General features: G+C 36.3%; 1 long non-coding RNA gene across 1 annotated transcript; it reads right to left on the reverse strand.

The window, feature by feature from the left end:
• Positions 1–10,958: 10,958 nt before the first annotated feature.
• On the reverse strand, positions 10,959–19,221 carry LOC104603934 (uncharacterized). The gene is made up of 4 exons (XR_736293.3): positions 17,470–19,221; positions 17,316–17,366; positions 16,961–16,997; positions 10,959–11,256 (listed from the first exon to the last, which is right to left on the reverse strand). It is a non-coding gene; the product is annotated as an uncharacterized LOC104603934 (long non-coding RNA).
• Between the last annotated feature and the right edge of the window lie 2,975 nt (positions 19,222–22,196).

A 22,196-nucleotide genomic window follows, 5' to 3' on the forward strand; every position in this document is an offset into this window, starting at 1 on the left:
CACCTTTTTCCTCGCTTCTTAATTTTGATTGTTTTTTACCCGAAAAAAAAAAAAAAAAAAAAATGATTGTTTGATTTCATTTTCGTTCTCTGGGACAAGTGTCAGAAGTGTCGAAATTTTTGGTGACGTGGCAAATCAGAGCCGCTCAGGTTGAAGCCTGTTCTTCAAGTAAGTTTTAAGTTTTGGACCGATAAGAAATTGACGCATCATCCAAAACTTCAATAATATATGACAAATAAGAAAAGGGGAAAATTCTCGATTAATATCCTGTAATTTGGGCTTAGTGCCATTTTCGTCCCCTGAACTTTAAAATGCGATTTCAGTACCTAACCCTTTAAAGCGTGACAAATATGTCGTTAACTAACAGTTAATCAGCCGTTAAATACCATTTGAAAAAGACACAAATGCCCTTCAAATGTCATCTAATTTTCTTTATCAACCATTCAAACTTTGACAAAAAATTAATAGTCCCAAATCTTTGCTTTTTTCATTCAAGAAAGTTGAGGTCGTGTTTGAGTAGCCATCCCGGTGATCCCAACTTTCTTGAATGAAAGAGGCAAGGATTTGAAATTATTAATTTTTTGTCAATGTTTGGATGATTGATAAAAAAAATCAGATGACACTCGAAGGGCATTTGTATTTTTTTCAAACGCTACTTAACAACTAGTTAACAGCTAGTTAACAACAGATACTGGATTGTCATATTTTGAAGTTCAGGTACTAAATTGTTGCATTTTAAAATTCGGGGACCAAAGTGGCACTAAGCCCAAAATACAGGGTACTAATCAAGAATTTTCCCTAAGAAAAATCTCTTTTAGGAAGCCATAAATGGAAACAATCTCTAGCATTCTGTGTGGGAGGGATTTTGCATTTAGGGAGTATTGTATTAATTGTACGGGTGTCAATTGGATTGGATTTGGTCCAATCCGATCAAATCCAACATTGGTCCATTTACAAATGGATTGGACCAAATCCCATACAAACTAGATCCAATCCAGTCCAAATGCAAATAAACCAGATTGGGTCCAAACCAAATGAAATTTCAAAAAGTACCTGAAAACCCAAAAATATAATAAATTGTACAAAATATATTATTAAAAAATTCAAAAAATATAAGAAATTGCAAAAATGAATCCTGCATTAGCAAGAGAGTAAGAACCAGATGCACTGCATTAGCAAATTCATAAATAAGAATCACGATAGTTGAAACATTGTATTGCTAAATGAAATTCACATTCCCACTTTCTTTTTATTTTTTGCTGATATGTCATAAAATCCTATGAAAACTAAAAAGTTACAAAAAGTATTTCACACAGGAAAAAGATCATATTAATTTAAATTAATCAACATTGGGAGGAATTAAAAACTATCCATTATGAAGTGCCAATAAAATTCCACTTTGTCTGAAAATTAGTAGATCAAAGTTGGATTTAGATAATATTTAATTCATTTACACCTCTAAAGTCTAAACTAAGAGCATGCTCTATTATTTAATTTGATCCAATTCAGAATATCTTTTTGTTTTATTTCAAGAATGAACCAAACAACTCTTATCTTCCATTCAAGCACATCTAAAAATGTCCATGGAGAATGACTAAAAATCTTTGATGACCAGGAAACTGGAATCAATAAAATGAACACAACACAAAAAATACATGAAAGACAGAAGAGAGATGAGAGAAGAAAATCAAGAAATAACTAAATGTGGGATAAGTATATTGATATAACTGTTCTTGGTCACGTATCAATTTTTTTGTGATGTATCAAATTTTTTGGCTAAGTACCTCGTCAGTGACGTCTGCTCCCAAGTGGCCTGTGACTCAGAGGCTGAAGTGGAGCTCCCTAGTGGCGAGCTATCTAGTGGTGAATTGCCTGGTGGTGAACTACTTTGATGAGCTGTTTGGTGGTGAGTTACCTGGTGGCGAACTGCCTTGTGGTGAGCTACCTTGATGAGCTACTTGGTGGTGAGCCACCTGGTGGCAAACTGCCTGAGAGGTGCCGAGCTGCCTGTGAGGTGTCGGGCAGGTGCCGAATTGACCAAGTGCCGGGCAGGTGTCGAGCTGACCAGGTGATGAGCTTCCTTGCTCTTTAGAGTCCTACAAGGAACCAAATGTCAGAGGGCCCGGGGTGGCTAACCTGGCGAGGTCACTCCGATGCTTAAGTCAATACTCTCATAGTAGACTGCGAGCTAAAAATCATAAAGTATGAGAGCCAAAATATGCTTACTTGCTTACTTGCTTTCTCCTTGCCCTTGGGGTTGGTGCCTTTATATAGGCATTGTTTGGCGTGGGCTTCACGCACCATATCCGAGATTTCTGCGAGGTCGTCTAAGTAGGTTGAGATTCCTGGAGGTAACCGCCATGCACGTTGACCACCCTCCAGATCGTTCGGCATGTGGGCAAACTCCCAAGGATCGTGGGAGTGTTAGGATATGCATGTCGAATTCATCGGCGAGCACGTCTTGTAAGTCGCCAGGTCGGTGCCTGGGCCAGGTTGCCAGGTCGTGCTTGTGCTAGGTCGCGCCTGTGCTAGGTCGTGCTTGTGCCAGGTCGAGCCTGTGCCAGGTTGTGCCTGTGCCAGGTCGCGCCTGTGTCAGGTCGTGCTTGTGCCAGGTCGCGCCTGGCCAGGTCGTGCCTGTGCCAGGTCATGCCTGCACCAGGCTACTAGCTCGCGCTTGTGCCAGGCTGCCAGCTCGTGCATGTGCCAGGCCGCGCCTGCGCCAGGTTGCCAGCTCACGCCTGTGCTAGGCTACCAGGTCGTGCCTGTGCCAGGTCATGCCTGCACCAGGCTACTAGCTCGTGCTTGTGCCAGGCTGCCAGCTCGTGCATGTGCCAGGCCGCGCCTGCGCCAGGTTGCCAGCTCACGCCTGTGCTAGGCTACCAGCTCGTGCCTGTGTCAGGCCGCACCTGGGCCAAGCCGTACCTGTGCCAGGCCGCCAGGTGGGACACCATCAACTTGGCTAAGGCAAGTTGTTGCCAAAGTGGTTTCCGGTGTCACCTACTTGTTCTGAGGTGCCATGTGTCACAATATCATTGGAGGGCCAAATCCACCCTCATCATATATCACTAGAGAGAGAGAGAAAGAGGCGAGACGGAGTATACCACCGTGAGTACCACTGGAGCTGGGGAAATATCACCGGAGAGAAAAACTTGATCTATTGTTTGTTCAATCGTCGGAGGGAGCAGTGGAACCCTAACGAACTTATGAAATCTCCAAACGAGAAGATAAGCTCTTCGAGCAAATTTCTGAAATCTCCAAGTGAGAACTGGACCCTTTCGATCAACGGTTCTGTCCAAATTTAGTTTGCAACATATATAGACCATTTATTTTTGGACCAGTCCAAGTCCATTCAACCATTTGGACCGGTCCATTCTGTCCATAACACCTTTCGGTTGGATGGGGTCCAACCTGAAACCGGTCCATTGACACCTCTAGATAATTGAACTTTAGTTTAGGTGTTTGGAAAGTCTAAAATTACACGTTGGCTTTATGGATTTTTATCATAAACTTTATGGCATTCCCGTGTGTCAAAAGCTGCATCACGAAAGCCCTCTCAAACAGCTACTAGGTTTAGATTTTTGGTGACTTGAAGGATGTTTGGTTCTTGTGGCGTTTTTTGCAAAAACATTGCTACATCACCACCACATAGACATGACCACATGGGCGTTTATTTAGGCTGAAACAATTGTTTAGGTTCAGTGTTTATCAATTAAACATCGAAAAACCTAAATGATTGGGATTTCATGCATTAAACCATTGATTGGGGAAAGCTCACATGCCATTAATATGGGATCTTACGTGGAAGCATTAAGACGTGATCCGATGCGTCTTGGATCATGAATGCATCTTACAAACAAAATATTATAACAACAAAAGCCGTGGACCATTATAGACATGTATGATGTATGGGCCTTTTAGTTCGTTAGATCAACCATTAGATCTCAATTTCAGCCATTATAAACATGTATAGGCATTCTAGACCATTAGATCAATTTGATGGAATTCCAACATAAAGCAAGAATGTCACACTGTCACACTACACTGTTTATGTTTGTTGTTTCTTGAAACACCCCACCAAACAGCTAAAAGGTAAAAAAAAAAAAAAGAAACATTTATTATTGCTTAGGCAGCATATGCTTTTACGAGGTATTACTAGAAACACCCCACCCCACCAAATAGTCAAAACCAATAACGTTTAAACCGATGTTTTTCAGATAAAAAAACATCCATCCATAACTGTTAATAGAATCAAATACACAATCAGTCCACTCATTGTTTCAAAAGGCTTAAGCTTTGAGTATGAGACGTACGCTTTGAGGTGAGGCACACAAATTCTACTTCAAGGTTTAAGCCTCATAATTGAGGCTTAAGTCTTTGTTAGAATGAGGCATAAGCCTCAAGTCTCAAGGCATGAAGTGTAAAATTGGGGGCACCTTATAGTTTTCAATGTGCTAAGACGAGGCTATGCGATAGGGAGCACCTTGTCGCCTAGTCGCTAGGGGTGGATTCGAGCCGAGCCGAGTCGAATAGTTAGCTATTTGAGCTCAACTTGCCAAGGCAGTACTAGGCTTGAGCTTGAGCTCGAGCTCAGTTTGACCCAAGCTCGATTTGAGAAAATGTTTTATAAAAATAAAAAATTATATATAAAATATTTTTATTTGATATTGAAAAAAATAAGAATTACAATAGTTAGTTATTATTATATATAAAAATAAAATATTATATATATTATTTTCTATAATAATAATAATTATTATTATTATTATTACTATTATTATTATTATTATTATTATTATTATTATTATTATTATTATTATTGTTATTGTTATATGTATGTATGTATGCAGCTATTTGAGCTCGGCTCGCTAGCCTCGTGAGCCGAGCATTATTAGGCTTGAGCTCGGTTGAAACCGAGCCGAGCTGAGCTCGAATAGCTCGTGAAGAGCTCGGCTCGTGGCCACCCCTACTAGTTGCCTAGGCAATGGATTTTCTTATGTAGGAAATATATATAGATCCTAGATAGTTCTCCAAGTACCATAGTCATATTTCCTTAATAATTATTCATAATTTTTATAAGAAAACTATAGAGTTCATGTTAGAGCATAAAAAATCAACATATTCATGAGAAGAAAAAGAAGAATGAAAAGAAAATTCAAAAAATATAGGGGCTGAACCCTTATTTCTGTTATAAGAAAAGAAGAAAAGTAGTAGTAGTAGTAGTAGTAGAAAATGTGTTGATTAGACAAAATTTTAAGTTCTTCCTTACTTATTGGTTCAGGTTTTAAATCTTTGAGGGTTCAATACAGCATTTAGCAATATTTGTATTGATTAAACCCTAACAAATAAGAAAATGACAAAAAGAAATTAGCATATAAACACACAAAATGAATACTTTAGTTTAATAGTGTCTATTTTATAATTATAATGTCAAAAAATAAAGAATAAAAGAGTATTTTATAATACATAGTACAAAACTTCTTGGCAATTAGGTGAAGCGAGCATCAAAGGGTGCCTTGTGCCTAAGTGCCTGCCTAGGCATCACTTGACAATTATGTATATATATATATAATGCATTTTTTATAGTTCAAATTTCAAAATATATAGAAGAATCTCTTCAATAATTATAGGCCAAATAAAAAGAATATAAATGAAAAACCAATAGGGCAAATCAAATTCTATTAGGCCCTATTTAACATCAATTATGGGGGTTCTCGTTCTCAGAATCTATTGATGAAAGAATGAATTTTGAGAATTTTTATCCAAAGAATCGCCAGATATATTTAATATAATGATATGATTCTTATTTAACAACAACAACAACAACAACTTTGGCTAATGGTTGAGGCCTCTGTAACCAAATGAATTTCTTGGCCCAATAGACAAATAAACTAATCAATTTGCAACTTTTTAATGCTTTCAACACTACAAGTTATCCCTTAATCAAACAAATTCTAAGAAGACAACAAAATTTCAATTCCCCCAACCAAAGGTATAAAGAAAGGATTGTGGGTGGGTATGGGTCTCTTATTACAATTGCCTTAGCACATGCCAGTGTTTAACATTGGTGTAAGGGCTATTGTTGTTCTATTCAGCTCGGGAGCTTAAGTCAGTGACCCATGATCGCCTTAACAAGAAATTGGGCCGACCTCCAATTAAAGTCATCAATCTCTATGGATTGTGTTTGTTACAAGCTACAAATACAAGTTTAGTCGTGTCCGTGGCAAGAGAATCAGAGGGGTGTTCTTCAAAAAATAAGAAGAAAAAAAAAAGTTTGTATCCCACTTACATTCTGCAAAAAAAATAAAATAAAATTTTTAAATTTGTCTGCATTATTTTCTGCTCTCCAAATTTAGCACAAAATTTGTGTCAATAGTGTTGAAATAGAAAAGCAATACAAAATATTTGTGCCTAATCAATAACCTAAAATAACTAAACAAAGGGTTGTTGATACAATCATGTAGGTTTAAGATAAAAACGAAGTTATTGATACAAACACATTGAGAGTACTAATGGTATACTGATGGTATATCTGAGTGTGCAATATCTTTAGTAAACTTCCTTATGTTTAATGGGCATAAAAGGCTAAAGTTCTATAATTGATGAAATGGAAGCTCTTTAGTTTTTAAAACACTATGTCTAAGAGTTCCTTTGATGCTCATTGCCTATACAATAGCAATTAATTGTTTCATTGAAAAGCCTTCATCCAAAACCTTTTGTTCATGGAAATAGCCACAAGAAAACCCTTGAGTAGAGCTTTCTTTGGTGTGGTGCCCTCTACACCCAAAAGCCATAGAGGCCTTGATACCAAATGGTGAGATCGGTAATCTCCAACGAAGGAAAACATATAGAGAACAACTAACAATAGTGACACTAAACCTTAAATTTTGCAACCTGATAAGGCCTAGTGACCCAAGCCTCTACACAAGTAGATGATGTTAAGAGTTTAAACTCTATGGCTCTAGATCGAACCTCACTAGAGAGAAACAGGAAAGAAGAAAACCTTGGAGACCAAGGAAAACTTTTGTATTCAAGGCTCTAGTTGTTTGCAATACAAATGCCAAGCCAGAGTATTTATGTATCCTAGTTCGCGTTTGCGAGCGTTTGTTTGAAACGTAAAAAAGTAATGATCATCAGAGTAAAAATGTATTTTCTAACAGTTTTATACTCTAAGAAGAGAGCATTACTGTACCTATTTTTTGGATACAATTTCGTGTTCTTTTGATAATTAACTTTTTGACCAAAGTTAATGCATTGAAGTATAAGATAGTTGGAGCATTTAATGATGGGCCTACACTTTTGCACCAATTTCAAACAAACAAGATGAATGTAAAAACGGTTTAAAATGTGAATCGTGTTTGCATTTATGAACCAAAAAATGGGTAAATATGTAGTGTACATATTTACATTTGCATTGCAACCAAACGCAACTTAAGACTCAAAAACTGTAATTTACAAAGCTCGACCTTGGTTTATATAGTGTATATTGATATGTAAATTTTGGGACCAAGAAGTGAAGTAAATAGGGCCCAATATAAGAATAAATAAAAATAAGCTATTTGGTCCACCAAGAAAAGAATAACAAAAATTGGGCTCAAGAAAGATGTTGGATGGGACCCAATGTGAAGTGTAATTAGAAAATAGGCCCCCTATTGTATTCCTCAAAAAGATTTAACCAAGAGAGAGAGAGAGAGAGAGAGCATTAAATCTAAACCCAAGAGTGTATTGGGTATAGGGCCCACTACAAATCAAATTGAATAGGAGCAATGAGCACCTACCATGTGGAGGCTTGAATATTGAGACAGCCCACCATTAGAAATTAGAAAGATTTTCTTAAACTCTCAAATCAACTAGAGAGATTTTCTCTAATCAATTTTAGTGGGGCCCAATTGATTGGAAATAATGCCTAATTAGCAATTTGGTTGAAAGGTAGATATGGTTGGCTGACTCAATGAAAACTCCCATCAAATTACTTCAAACAAGAAATCTTCTATCAAATTGTTGTAATCAAGATCTTCATTGAATAATTACAACCAAGGGACCTTCTACAATTAAAGTCGCCAATCTCTACGAGTTGTGTTTGTTACAACCTACAAATACAAGTTTAGTCGTGTCCGTGGCAAGAAAATCAGAGGGTGTTCCTCAAAAAACAAGAAGAAAAAAAGAGTTTGTATTCCACTTACATTTCTGCAAAAAAAATAAAATAAAATATTTAAATTTGTCTACATTATTTTTTGTTCTCCAAATTTAGCACAAATTTTGTGTCAACAGTGTTGAAAGAGAAAAGCAATACAAAATATTTGTGCCTAATCAATAACCTTAAATAACTAACTAAACAAAGGGTTGTTGATACAATCATGTAGGTTTAAGATAAAAAACAAAGCTGTTGATACAAACACATTGAGAGTACTAATGGTATATCTGAGTGTGCAATATCTTTAGTAAACTTCTTTATGTTTAATGGGCATAAAAAGCTAAAGTGCTATAATTGATGAAATGGAAGCTCTATTGAATTGTTGCATGTACTTTAATGTGAATTTACACCATTATCATCCTCTTTCTAGCTAATAAGGAAGCTCAAAGAAATCAAGCATTAAGGCTAATCAAGAACTTAAAGGCTTTGGAACTGTTGAAGATTGATCTACCACAACAAATCATAAATGAGTCAAGAAGTCTACATCAAGTTGTATTTAATTGTTTTCATCTTTTCAGAATCTTGACATAAACCAGTTGTATGATTCATTCCATATATGTTCAACAAGTTTAAACTTAGACATCCTTAGAAACCATAATCCTTATTGGGTTTGATTTCTTGGCTTTTCTAACCTTAAACATGTTATAAAAGTTAGGAGAATGTTTTTAAAATCCAATGTTGGTATTTCCAAAGCTATGGGTAAAATGTGCCAAGGTTTCTAAGTGTTTGGCTTATTTGTCAAGTAAATTGGACCTGACTATAAGAAGTAGTTGATTAGCCAAATAGATGCGTTAACTAATTGTGACAACTGAGGCATACATAGCCAGAACTGATAAGTAGTCGACTACTCTGGATATATGTGTCAACTAATTGTGACAACTGAGGCATGCATAGCCAGAATTGTGATACATAGTCATCTACTCCAAATATATGTATCAACTAATTGTGACAACTGAGGGAATGCATAGCTAGAACTATGATAAGTAGTCGATTACTCTAGATATGTGTTGACTAATTGTGACAATTGAGGCATGTTGCCTAATCTGAGAAGATGTGTCAACTACTCAGTAAACATGTATTGACCACTTAGATTAATTGAGCTTACAAGCTTACTAGTCGACTAAGGAGAAAAAAGATTCCTCCCTTTATATGTTGTAGTTGACTATCATAATAGTGCAATTACTTACCACAAAGAAATTTGACTGTTTGAAGGTTCTAATGGCAATGGCCACTACTAAATTTGGAAAACCTTATATTGAGTTGGAGGAAATTTGAATCATTTCCTAAAGAAGTAAAGTTCCTCCAACGACTAGAAAATGGTTACTTGCTCTCAAATCCTCTATAAATAGAGGCTCTTAGTAGCTTGATTCAAAAAAATGTAAGAAAGCAAGAACAAGTTTTGAATCAAGGCTTGTGAAAAGCAACTTGTGCTTTCACTTGTATATATTGTATATAGTTGTTTTTTAGAGAGAGCAAGATAGAGCTAAAGTCCTTTCGGAGGAGATCCTTGAGCTTCACCAGTGTTAGAGGTAAGCTTTGTTAAAAAGCTTTTGAGCTTGTTTCTCACCCGTCTATTGGTATCCTCCTCCTTGAGCTTCATCAGTGATCATCATATTTGTTTATCAATAGGAGTAAGGCTATTTTCATCCTATACATCCCAGACCCTGCAATGGGAGAGCCTCATGCTGGGTTGCCATTTTTGTCTTTGTTTATCAAGAAGAAGAGAATACAAATACATTCTTAAGAGTAGATAGGGGTGCTGAGACCATAGGCTGTGTTTGGTTGCAGTGCAATTTTATTTGTATTATTACAAATGCATGAGAGTGCAAATGTAAAAAGTGCAAATTCTTGTTTAATTTTGTTTTGGATTTTACTTTATTATGCTTCATGTCTTAATTTATTTAATTCATACAGCAATCAAACAAAATAAGCTTAAATTTGAAACAAAAATAGGTTAGAATTTACACTCAAATCATTTACACAGTCGGCTCAGTTTGGAAAGAGTACAATGCAAATATATACAGTACAAATATATATAAAATAATATAAAATACAAGGTTTTGCACTCTACATATTTGCATTTATACTCCTTCCAAACTAAGCCGTCATGGTTTTGCATAAGTGCAAATTTATTTGCATTGCAACCAAACACAGCCTTAAGAACCAACCCTGCATTATTTAGCTTGTAATTTGCAACCCAAATCCAACTCGACCTAGAATTTGGTTAGGCGCCATGCATAAGTCCGACTTGATCCCCACTTGAGTTTTCACCAGTCATTTTGAACCATATCAATGACCTTGGGAATTTAGATCTATTTTCGATAATGCACTTATAAAATAATAGAGTGTTAGATAGACTATAGAATATATTACCTTCTTCTTTCCATGAGGACATGACATGGGAATGCGTAATAATTAGAGCCTAGCTAGGATTGGTGGAGAAAAGAAAGGGAATTCTACCCAACCTTGTGGATATTATTACCCTACAAAAATCTCCTTAACTCATTAGTACTGTTTATACATGATACAGCTTCTTTAAACAATAAACAAATCAAAGGTACTGATGGAGATGGAGAATATCGGAAGTGTGGAAGTAATTTTTATGTTAGAGAATAAAAAAGGACGACTAAGGGAATTGAATATATCTAAGGGGAGAGAAAAATTCAAAAAAGTGAGAGGCTTTTGGACATAAAGGATCGTTAATACCAGTTCCAGATATAATTTTGGGATGTCATGATAATTTGAGGCCGACAATAGATGGAGGAGCTAGCTCATCAGTCATCATGTATTGTATTCTTTAATATCTCGTTACAGTCTTCTATATATGAACTCATATGGCGACCATACTAGTGGACCCCACACACACACAAATGGGGAAGAGAGAGAGAGAGAGGAGCACTTTTATTAACAATTGAGGCTCAGAATGCATGTTCATTTCTCATTCCTTCAATGGTGAATTATCAATCTAGTGCTGCTTCTGCTGCTGCTGCTCTGTAATGTTGCTTGGCTTTGTTGTTTCTATGATTCGATCTGCAGTTCCAGAGCTCATGTTCCTGTATATGGATCTTGACAAGTTCGATACAAATGACAAACTCAGGCTAACTATATATGACAGAAACCACATCAAGCCAAACCAAGTAATTTAGTTTGGTTTTGTATAAGAAAATAGAATCTAGCCAACCAGGATTAGTAGGGTTTTCTCACTTTTTTTTAGTTTCACCAAAAATTGTAGTAAGCTGAAAGTTCTCTCTCTCATGGTACACAGAGAGAGAGAGAAAGAGAGTACAGATCCTTGAGAAATACTCTTTGAGGGCCCTATCATCATTGAGAGCCTAAGTAAGGTCTTTGTATCTAGACTGATGACCTAAGGTAACAGTACTGTAACACATGACTGCAAGCTCCCAAGTCCTTCACAAATGAGCCAATGGGGTTTTCTCAGAAGATCTTGATTATCTTTTTCTATTAAAATCTAAGTTTGTTAATGGATCCGTTCAATTAAAATCTTGATTATCTTTTTCTAATCCTATTAAAATGTTATTTCCTATTCAAAAATTCATGCATTGTTTTTCTTTTTAGAGCAATTCTACAATATATATGCTATGGGAGCTAGTACCACAAAATGCACTTTGCGCTGTAAAAGTTGCACTCGTGAAATGTTTCATTTCAAGTATGGGGGTCTCATGATGCAAAAGCACAAAAACATGGCTGCAACATTTACATCCCAATTTGTGGTGATCAATATTGCATCACAGAGTTTGCTTTGTCCTGGGCTGCAGTTGTTCCATGTAGAAGGGGCAAAAAAGAAAAAATTTAGCTGTAAAAGGGCCACAAAGTTCTCTTCCAAGGTGAAATAAATGGAGTCCAAGGAAAACGTATGTACTCTATCTGTATCGGATGCCCTTGAACCTGAATTTGATCTGGACAGGCCTCCATTTATGGAACCAGTTTGTAATTAACCAGATGGTCTGGTCCAAAATGTAAGCTTAGATGCTACTATATCTGGCACTCTATCATGCAATATTGGATAATTTGCATGTTAAGGATCGTCTCAGTTGGTATTGCATGGACTCTCCCAAACTGATGGTGAGCCTTTCGAAAGAGTACAAATACAAATATGTACAGCTAGCGCAAATACATACACAATATAAGGTTTTGCACTCTACATATTTGTATTTGTACTCCTTCCAAACTGAGCCTTTAGTAACAAAGGCACCAATTTTTGTAGGTATATAATGTTAGAATTCAAAAGTATAGTATTTACATTTTCCATAGACTACACGTACGTCCAAGAATCCATGTTTTCTCATCTTGCTGAGTCCAACTCTTGGACACGCATCGGATTCTGACTCCCATGTCCATGTCCATACAACACTGGCCTCAATCAAACTATGGCATGTGATAAAAAACATTGACAAAAATAATTAAGAGACATCAAAATTAACAAGTTGCATTTAAGTAAATAACCTTATGGCTTAGTGGGAAGAGCATCTCAAATCTCATTTGGAAGGAGCTTGAGTGATCAAATGCAAAGAATCTATCTGTAACAGGTTGTGGTCTGCTTCAACCTAACTTGAATAAAAAAGAACATATTTGATATTTTAATGACAATGCTCTTCCTGTGTTGTCTAATCAGACCTGATGTTCATCTCTAAAATAAATAACCCTTTCAATCAATGCTCGAGGGACAGGCTTAATTACTAGTGTATACAACCAAAAAGATTTCAAACTTGGCAGTCTCTTTGAACCAAAAAAGAAGTAAGGAGGGACATCCCTACTAAAAATGGAAAATATTCTCCTATTATTTTTCTCTCATCTCTATTACAAAATTTATCAGCTAACCCTGCCATGTCTAGAAGGAGTCGTGTTTTGTTTTTCTTGTTTAAGAAACTTAAAAAAACTAATAAGATGATTGGAGGTGGGGCCTAATTTTAAGTAACATACAACAGCACTATATATAGTTGGGTTGTGTTACATTCAGGTGTAGAACTCCATATAGTGATCCAGAGCTTCAGTAGTACTGTCCGGTCTGGTTTATTAGTTGTTATATCTCTTCCTTTAGTTACAACCTTAATTTCATTCACTTTTCTCTGCAACAAGCCTCCCTCCTTTCCATCCTTCATGGCTTCATCATCCCAAGCAGTCCTAAAGTTTACTCTAGTTGTGGTTATCCTTCTAGTTCAAAACTTCTATGTGGTTCTGGGAAGGAATAAACTAGAGCCGCATGCATCTTTGGTCCCGAAAGACAGTACTACTACCAAGACCAGATATCCACCTGTCTATGGCTTCTCGTTCAACCATTACAAGAACATGGAGACTGATGCTTTTCGGCCCACAACTCAGGGTCATAGCCCTGGCATGGGCCATGACGACCCACCAAGTCTGAAGACTTAAGTAGTCAGACTAGCTCTATATATATATATATATATATATAGCTACGCCATGCATATTACTGATATAAGATGGTTTATAGTGATTGCTTCGTCGCATAGGTGCAGATGGGTTTCTTCAATAGAAAATAAGTCTACTCCAGAGAGTAGTTTAATCTTCAGGGTTCTACTGTAGTTTAGTTATATGCAGAAAAGTGTGTTCAGGTAAGAGTTATAGGGAAGCTCAAGGCAATGGTGATTGCATGAGCTGACTCTGTGTAAATTAAAATTGGGTTTGTTCATAGTTGTTTCCTGTTGTGAATTATGAATGCATGGCTCATGTTTGCAGAGATCAAAGAATTAATAATTAAGTGGAGTTTTTATACTGTTTAATCCGACCCAAATTATATATGTATTTGTGTGGGAACCATTAACTGTTCTTTCATGCAACATAAGCCCTAGAAAATTAAACCACTCTCTGTGATCAACTATGGCCATGTTATGGTTGATGTGGCATCAAAGGAAGGGTGATGTGGCAACATAAGTGGAACCCATCATTCCAAAAATGGTTGTATGTTTTACTTTTTTTTCTAAGTTAAGTTTCCTCTCAGATAGTTGCTCTCCATCTTTCTTGGAGTCAAGTATATCCATATGTTTATGTTTTTTCTTTCATTGGCTCATGGAGAATGGTGCTGTGATTGTTTAAGAGCAAGGCAACATGTTAATTAAGGCTCCACTTCTAAACTGTTGTTAATATAGTAAACAAATGAAGGGAGGGGGTTTAGGGGATTTGTTATTTCCGATTAAACACAAACCCCTTAATTTCATGGCATAGATCTGGAAAGCATATCTTACAACTTGTCTCATCACCTTCAGTATCAAATCAGTTCACTTTTCTTTTATGATTTCCAAGACTAGTATATATCCCACAACTTACGTACTTCCCCCCTCAGACATTGGCCTCAAATGCTTATCTAATGGGTCTTTGGGATAGCTTGTTTGTAAAGGATCTGATCATGGTTATTCTAGACTGATCTCTAGGATATCTTATGAAATTCAATTACCCACTAAACTAGAGATCACTTGCAATATTATAATTTCTTTAGGAAAACCCCTGCCTCTCAACATAGCATAATTTAAAACTTTTCGCAATTAAAGAATGACAAATATAATTAATATTCATTTATCCTAATTAGTTAACGGGGAAATGTTTCTCCCATCTTTTGTTCTACTTGTGCATGATAAAAAGAAAAGGAAACGAGAGGAATCCATTCCCTTGTGTCATATGTTAATGCTAATTGGTTATTACATGTGTGTTCCCAATAGCTCAATAGGAACAATATTATTGAGACATACAAAAACGGCATCTTATGCAAAGTAAGGTGGTCATTGGGAAAGTGTACTACTTCCTTACTATAATTTGAGGATGCATTATATCATTAAGAAATGAACTTGACACTTCATTTGGAGCCAAGAAATATGAGCTAATGACTAATGAGAACATCTAATTTCTGGGGGAGATGTTGATCGAGAGGGATCCTAAAACAGAATATATAACTTGTATAAGATGCATGTTTAGTTGATGAATTCAATGTTTAGAGAACCAATCCGGAGGTTGAACCATTTCGTCTTTAGGTTGTGGGTCGTTGTTTCAACTGGGTCAACCAGTGACACCTCATTAGAGTAAAATATAAAAACCTCCCTTGAATTTGAATTTTCTGACAATCATATAAATCTCCCCTGTATTTTCATTTTAATAAAAACCTCCCCTATAATTTTCAAAAAACATACAATTTCCTCCCTTTCCTCATCCTTCCGAACTGAAAGGCTATGTAATGCATATATATTTTTTTTAAATACCAAATTCACCCTTACGGTTATCCATTTTAAATTTACTAAAATTGGTATTTTCTCTGTCATTAACTTGTTATACTCTTCGAGGAACTCCGATTTTCTTTGAAACCTCCGCTATAGTCATTCCTATTGCAGCACTGCCACCACCACCAACGGCAGAATCGTATATAGTTCTATTAGATCTCCCTCCCCCCCACCTTTGCTTCAAAGTAGTGCCACCAGTACAAACCTCAACCCTCAACCCCAATACTTCTATCACTCCCTTTCTCTAGGAACAGAAACGGCCGGGGGACTGTGATGGTGAGGATGAACCATCACCAGTGTCGTCACTGCCATTATTATCTCCAACTGTCTCCACTGTTGCAATATCTGTAATAAACTCACCACTGATTTAAGTTCCTGTGGTCTTTCCTAAATAGGAAACCATCAAAGATATAAAAAATTAACGACAGTAAGTTAAGAAACACAAACCCAAAACTGAGCCTGCTTTTAGACTGTAATAGAAAAAGTCCCTAACTATTTTGAACTATAGAATTGAATCACATAGTAGTATCCCTACGTTTCTCTCTCTCTCTCTCTCTTTGTGGTGTCGTTAGTATTGTTTTTCATTGAGGTATTCCTCAGAGATGATTGGCATGCTCCTTGAAGTTAGCTGCAATCTCGTCTTTGATGACAGTTTCATAGTGATGGGTGGAGACGAGGACAGTGTGGATGCGGATAGGAATCATGGCACCATTGTCATTGTGGTACTCAAAAGTAGCAAAAGAAACAAAACTACGGCCATTAGCTTCTGAGAACAGAACACAAAGGAAGATCAATGGATTGCCACTAGAGAAAAAGACATAGTGGTATTGCTGTGTTGGTGGGTTTTGAAAAGAAAAGGAAATTAAGAATCCAACCATTAAATAATCTACCGAGGCTACGGAGAAAGGTATCCATTTGGGGCAGGCGTCGAGCAATGCATCCGATTTGATCGCAAAGCTTTTCTTGGCCTTCATTCACATATTCAGATTGGATAGAAAGGTATCCATTCAAAAAGCTTGACAAAGAGAAAGGAGATATTGCTACTTAAGATGTTTGTTTCAACTAAACTGGTGTCAGATTTTTGGGAGGGATTTAATCGAAGGATTCTGCTCACTAGGCTCCGTCAAACGGATCAAGGGACGGGGGGATCGATTTCTGAACATGGTAGTGAGTTGGCTCATCCTAGGTTACCCAGTTTCTCTCTCTTTTGTCATTTTTATTTTGAAAATTTAAGCCAGATATGATAGGGCCATAACGGTGATAAAGGGCATTTTATTAACTACAACGTCTTTATCATGGAAAAGTCAAATAAAGGGAGGTATATGCATTTTTTTAAACTATAGGGGAGGCTTTTGTTACGATGAAAGTATAAGGGAGGTTTTTATGGTTGTCAGAAACCTCAGGGGTGGTTTTTATATTTTACCCTAATATTTAATCAAACATATTCAAAATATATTAAATTATATTCCATATATATTTGAGGGAAAAAAAAGGTATTTTTGGCAAATATAGTCAGCCAAGGTACCTTCCGCCCCTTGGGAGCATAGATCGCGAATTGTTACCTGAAACCAAAAAATAGATCGCCCTAATCAGACAACCAAGTATAAAGCTGTAGCCTTCAATAACAAAAAAACAAAACATGGTCAGTTTTACGAAATTGGGACTAGTTCACTGGTTCCCTTGGAATTTTAGGTCAAGTTTGGCATCAATTATCAGGATTCTCATTTTTAGAATCCTAGAAAATGATGGATTCTGAGAATTTTCATTCTGAGAATCACCTGTCTTGTTTGGCACAATCATCTAATTCCTATTTCTCAGAAATAGAATCGTGTTTGACAGCAACCAATTTTTTTGAATCAATTCGTGTTTGGCACAATCACCTGAAACTTGATCGGCACCAGAGAACAGGAATTTGACATAGAACACTGGATCTATAAGGAAGGGGAAGAAGAAAATCGAGCATCAGAGGGTAGCTAGGGAGAAGAAGAGATGCAAGAAACACAGACAATAAAAGCTATAGATTGACTCGGTTACCTGGAACTGGTGAAGCGACCGGCACCGGAATCCTTCTGGAGTACAAAGTCGAAGGGATGCTAGGGAGAAGAAGGGAGAACTGTTGAAAGAAGGGAGAAGAGAAAGAAGAGCTCGGTAGGGTTTTCTCAACCAGTTGAGATTAATGTTAGGGAAATTATGCTTACACCCCTGCCTTCACATGTGAAACCCGCACAAGTGTTTGTAAATCTTAAAGCTCCGTGGCGAGAATCGGAGGCTTGCTAGAACCGTGATTCTGTGAAGTGAGATCTTTTCACTCCATGGAATCGCATGCCGGGATGAGTTTTCTCATCCTGATTTGAATGAGAATCAGGCAACGGGTTTGCACCAAACGCGATTCTCATCTCGAGAATCACAAGAAACGCCAGAATCACTCCCGGGGAGTGATGCCAAACAGGGCTTTACTGCCTTATAGCCTAACCAAACCATTCAGTGAACTGATTCATGGTTTTACTAGTCAGACTAGCTGGTCCGATGCGATTCTCTAAACATTATTAAATGAAATTGAAAATTTTCTTAAGATGGATCTCCTTATTGTATTATGAAGGTCTTTGTGTTTCTATTGATTTATGATTTAAGTCTATGAGGATGTTTGGCTTGGCTGCATTTTACGACAGTTGCATGAACATGCTACACCAACATTTGCGCTTAAAAAATCATAAAGTGCACCGGGTATTGTCCGTTTCTACACAAACAGGTCCGGTTGCAACTCGGGTTGGCATTTTACACTATTTTGCGCTTTGGCCTTTGAATCAGGTTCATTAATCAAATTTTGGCGAAAGCTTAACCCGAGCAAACCCTAGTTGTACCCCTAAAAATAGGTACGTGATGGGGATATTTAGAGTTTCAAAAATTATATTTTTGATGTTTCCTCCCCTTTGATGTCCCACATTGAAAGTGAAACTGCAGAACATTGTTTTAAGTCGTCACACCCTCATTGTAGCAATTTTCTTTTTCGATAAAAGCAGAAAACTCTGAATGTGATTTCAATGGGTTGTCACATGAGAAGCTTTTTTAAAATTAAGTGATGGAATGCTAAAGGTGGAGCCAAAGTGCAAGATGCTCAACCTTCATGGTGGATCTTTGTCACAAATAAAAGTTCAGTGAGTTAAAGTTTCATTCCCCCAAAAGTACAGGGTTGCAGTCTATAACTTACCCAAAAGAAAAAAAATCATAAAGATTGTCACATGACTCAAATGAAGAGATAACCTGAAATTATTAAGATCCACGAAAAGATTTAGACAAACAATAGAATAAAGTTGGATTACATTACATCTTCACTAGTTGATGTCAAAATATATGCTCCTTTATTCAGTCATTTTCAATGTATAGCATAGTTGATGTGATTTTAATCAGAAAGGAGAAGTCCCACTTTTGTAGGAGACCTCCTATTTTTTATTTACTAACAAGTGTGTACGTGATAATTCTAGATGATGATAATTATAGTAATAATATATCTAAATTTATTTATATTTTATATTTTTTTATTATTAATCAGTTGCAATTTGCAATATCCAAATATAATTACGTAAACACCTCATCCAAATATGTGATAATTAGATCGAATTGTGAAGTTTCATTGACATGCCACTATGCTTGCCTAGACTTTTCTTTTTGTAGTGTTTTATCTTTTTGGTGTATTTTTCTTCTTTTGTTTATTTATCAAAAAAATGAAAGATTTAAATAAAGAGAATTGAATGAGTTGAAAAGTAATAGTTCAACTTACAATTAAATAGGTACTAAATTCAAAAATGAATATTTTAGTTAATGTTTTAAAAACTGAACTAGACCAGACAGTCAAACCATTTGGATTGGGAACCGGTCAGGTCATTGGTTCCATTTTGGCCCTAAGGCTCAGTTTGGAAGGAGTACAAATACAAATATATACAAAATACAAGGTTTTGCACGGTACATATTTGCATTTGTACTCCTTCCAAACTGAGCCTAAACTACTATTTTGCAAAAAAAAGTTGAAATGGCCAAAGAATCGTTTGACTTGGACTGTTTAACCGTTAAAATGTTCAAGCCCGATTAACAGTTCTCAAGTTGCTTTCAAACTAATTCCAAATTTTTATTTATTTTAAAATAAAAATTAGAAAATAAAATTGAAAAAGAAACTTTCATGTCATAATCTTGTTCAATTATTCCCAATGGCCAAAATTATTTAGGGTTTTTAGTTTTTCAATTTTGATTTTGAGTTTTCTTATTTATATGATTATGTTTAAATTGTAACAACAAAAAATTTGCAACTCCAATGAAGAAATCAAAAAATCGATGCAAGAGATGAGAGGTTAAACATCAATCTTATATTTAGATAAATGAAGCAAGCAATTTGGGATTTGAGAGATATTTAGAGAGATGATAGAGATGTAAGAAGAAGGCAAACAATGTTGTAGTGGCGATGATGATGAACATGGAGATAGCTGCCGGCGGCGGTTCCTTCTTCTTCTCCTCAAGGCAAAACGGTTCTACAAGGACAACAACCGATGAACATGGTGACAACCACCTCCAACAATGCTTCATTCTCTTCTTCTTCCTCTCTTTCTTTTTTCTCACTTCTCAATTTTAACCAGTCGCCTCCTTCTCAAAGTCTCACACGACCCTATCATAACAATGTTACATTATATTTTACATCTTACCAGTTTGACCCGCTCAAATTGGACGGTTGAACCACTCACCCGGAAAACAAAAGCCAAACGATTCTATTTCTGGGTTGATTTTCAAGACCTTAATTTTAGTCAAAATAAAGTTCCACAATCTTATTCATATTTTTAATAGTAACTTAAATATAGAATTATAGACGTGTTCAAATTTTTCTATATTTTTTTTTGTATTTTTGTGTAAAAATAATTTTGATATGTCATACATGTGTCTGAATGCATATCTTTTTGCAAAATTTATGTTTTTTTTTGTATTTTTATAATTTATAAATTTATATTATTTATTTATGACATTAATGGTTAACATACATTTAAACCAAAAGTTGAACTATCTATTATTAATTTTTAAATTTCATTTTTTGTCAGTTCTAAATTATGTATTTCATTTTCATTATCAATAAAAATAATTCTTGTTTATTACACTTATTTTTTTATATTTTTTTATAAATTTCTCTATTTATTTCTATTTTAAAAGTTTGGGTGAATGACAAAGTCCCCCTATACTTTTTTGTGACAAAGACCCCCCTAAACTTTAGTCCTTAGACCAAAGACCCCATTCCGTTAATGTTCTATCATTTAACTTCGAAAAAATTTCATCCAACTGTTTAAAGTTTTTTAAATGTCCAAACTACCCTTTTTATATCGTTCATTGTCTTTCTTCATTCAAGTTGGGAGTCCGACTTCAATTCAGGCAGCTTCAGTCAGGGCACCGCTCGCACAACACAACAACGCACCACGTGTTCTTAAAACGTGCACATGTTTGAAACGTGCGAAGCGACAAAGTTGAAAGATTAAATCAGAAAACATTTGCAGAAAAATAATAGGAAAAGATAAAGAACCTTTTGACTCACCATGGCGTGAAAACAATCTCCTTAATCGTGTGAAGCGACGAAGACGTGATCGGACCCACCGCTTCAATTCCAGCATGGTATTTTAGATGAGATGAGTTGCACCACTGAAGCTAGAAGAGTCCGCGCGCGACCGATCGACGGGAATCCATTAACGGTACTGAAGTTACAAGACACGTAAACCGAAACGAAGAAGAAATAGGCTTCCCATGGATTGAGTGTCCGTACATCACTATCCAGCAATTGTGTGTGTATCACCATCTCCGCTGCAAAGAGATGGTTGCTACATCTCTTGTTCGATATCCAGTCCGTGTCGTATCTTGAAGGGAGCTCATAGATATAAACCTTTAAATCGTTGAATAATCCTACAGAAAATCAAAGAAAATAAATATGAGCTTAAGTAACCAAAGCAAAGAAATAGAAGAGAAACAAAACAAAATGGTCCAACCTCGAGATAGGTGCATGTATCTCATTCATTCTGTGTTGTTGCGAAACAGTCGTATTGCTTTCAAACAAGGCTCAAGAGACAAAGCTGTCTTTTGAAACAGAGACGGTGGTTTTAGGAAGCGAGGTGGTCTTGCTGGAGCTACTGATGAGGTAAGAGCTGAAGAAATAAAGGGACAAAGAAACCCAGAGAACCCATCTGAAATATCTGTAGTAGAAGCTCTTATCATGTTTTCCATTCTTGCTCAAGAGCCTCATCTTGACAAAGAACCCCTGCTCTTGGTGGTTCTTTTGAGCTCCACCATCTCATCGTATGTTTAAAAAATACAAGAGTTAGAGATGAGTTCAGTTATTGAGATGGGGCTTTCATTTTTTAGTTGGAGATGAAGTGAGGATGAAGACAGACATGGAAGGGATGGGTTGGTGGTGGTTCGTTTTTACATCATTTTTTTAACAGACGAAATCATTCTTCTTTTTATTTTCTTTTGGTTTCGTTGGTGGGTTCGGTTGGGTTTCAGTGTTTTTGTTGTCTTTCCCTTTTTTCAATTCTTTCTTTTCCTGCTCTTCTCGCAAAAAAACAGAGGAGGAGAGAGGAATCCAGCTTCAGGAGGAGTGCGTTTAATTCACCTCGCATGTTTCAAACACGTGCATGTTTTAAAAACACATGGTGCGTTATTATATTGCACGAACGGTGTCCTGACTAAAGCTGCCAGACTCTGAAGTTAGGTGAAATGGCATAAAAACAACTGTTTTGAAA

The sequence above is a fragment of the Nelumbo nucifera genome, chromosome 3 (genome assembly GCF_055504915.1).
Source record: "Nelumbo nucifera cultivar China Antique chromosome 3, China Antique-T2T, whole genome shotgun sequence".
NCBI classification, from domain to species: domain Eukaryota; kingdom Viridiplantae; phylum Streptophyta; class Magnoliopsida; order Proteales; family Nelumbonaceae; genus Nelumbo; species Nelumbo nucifera.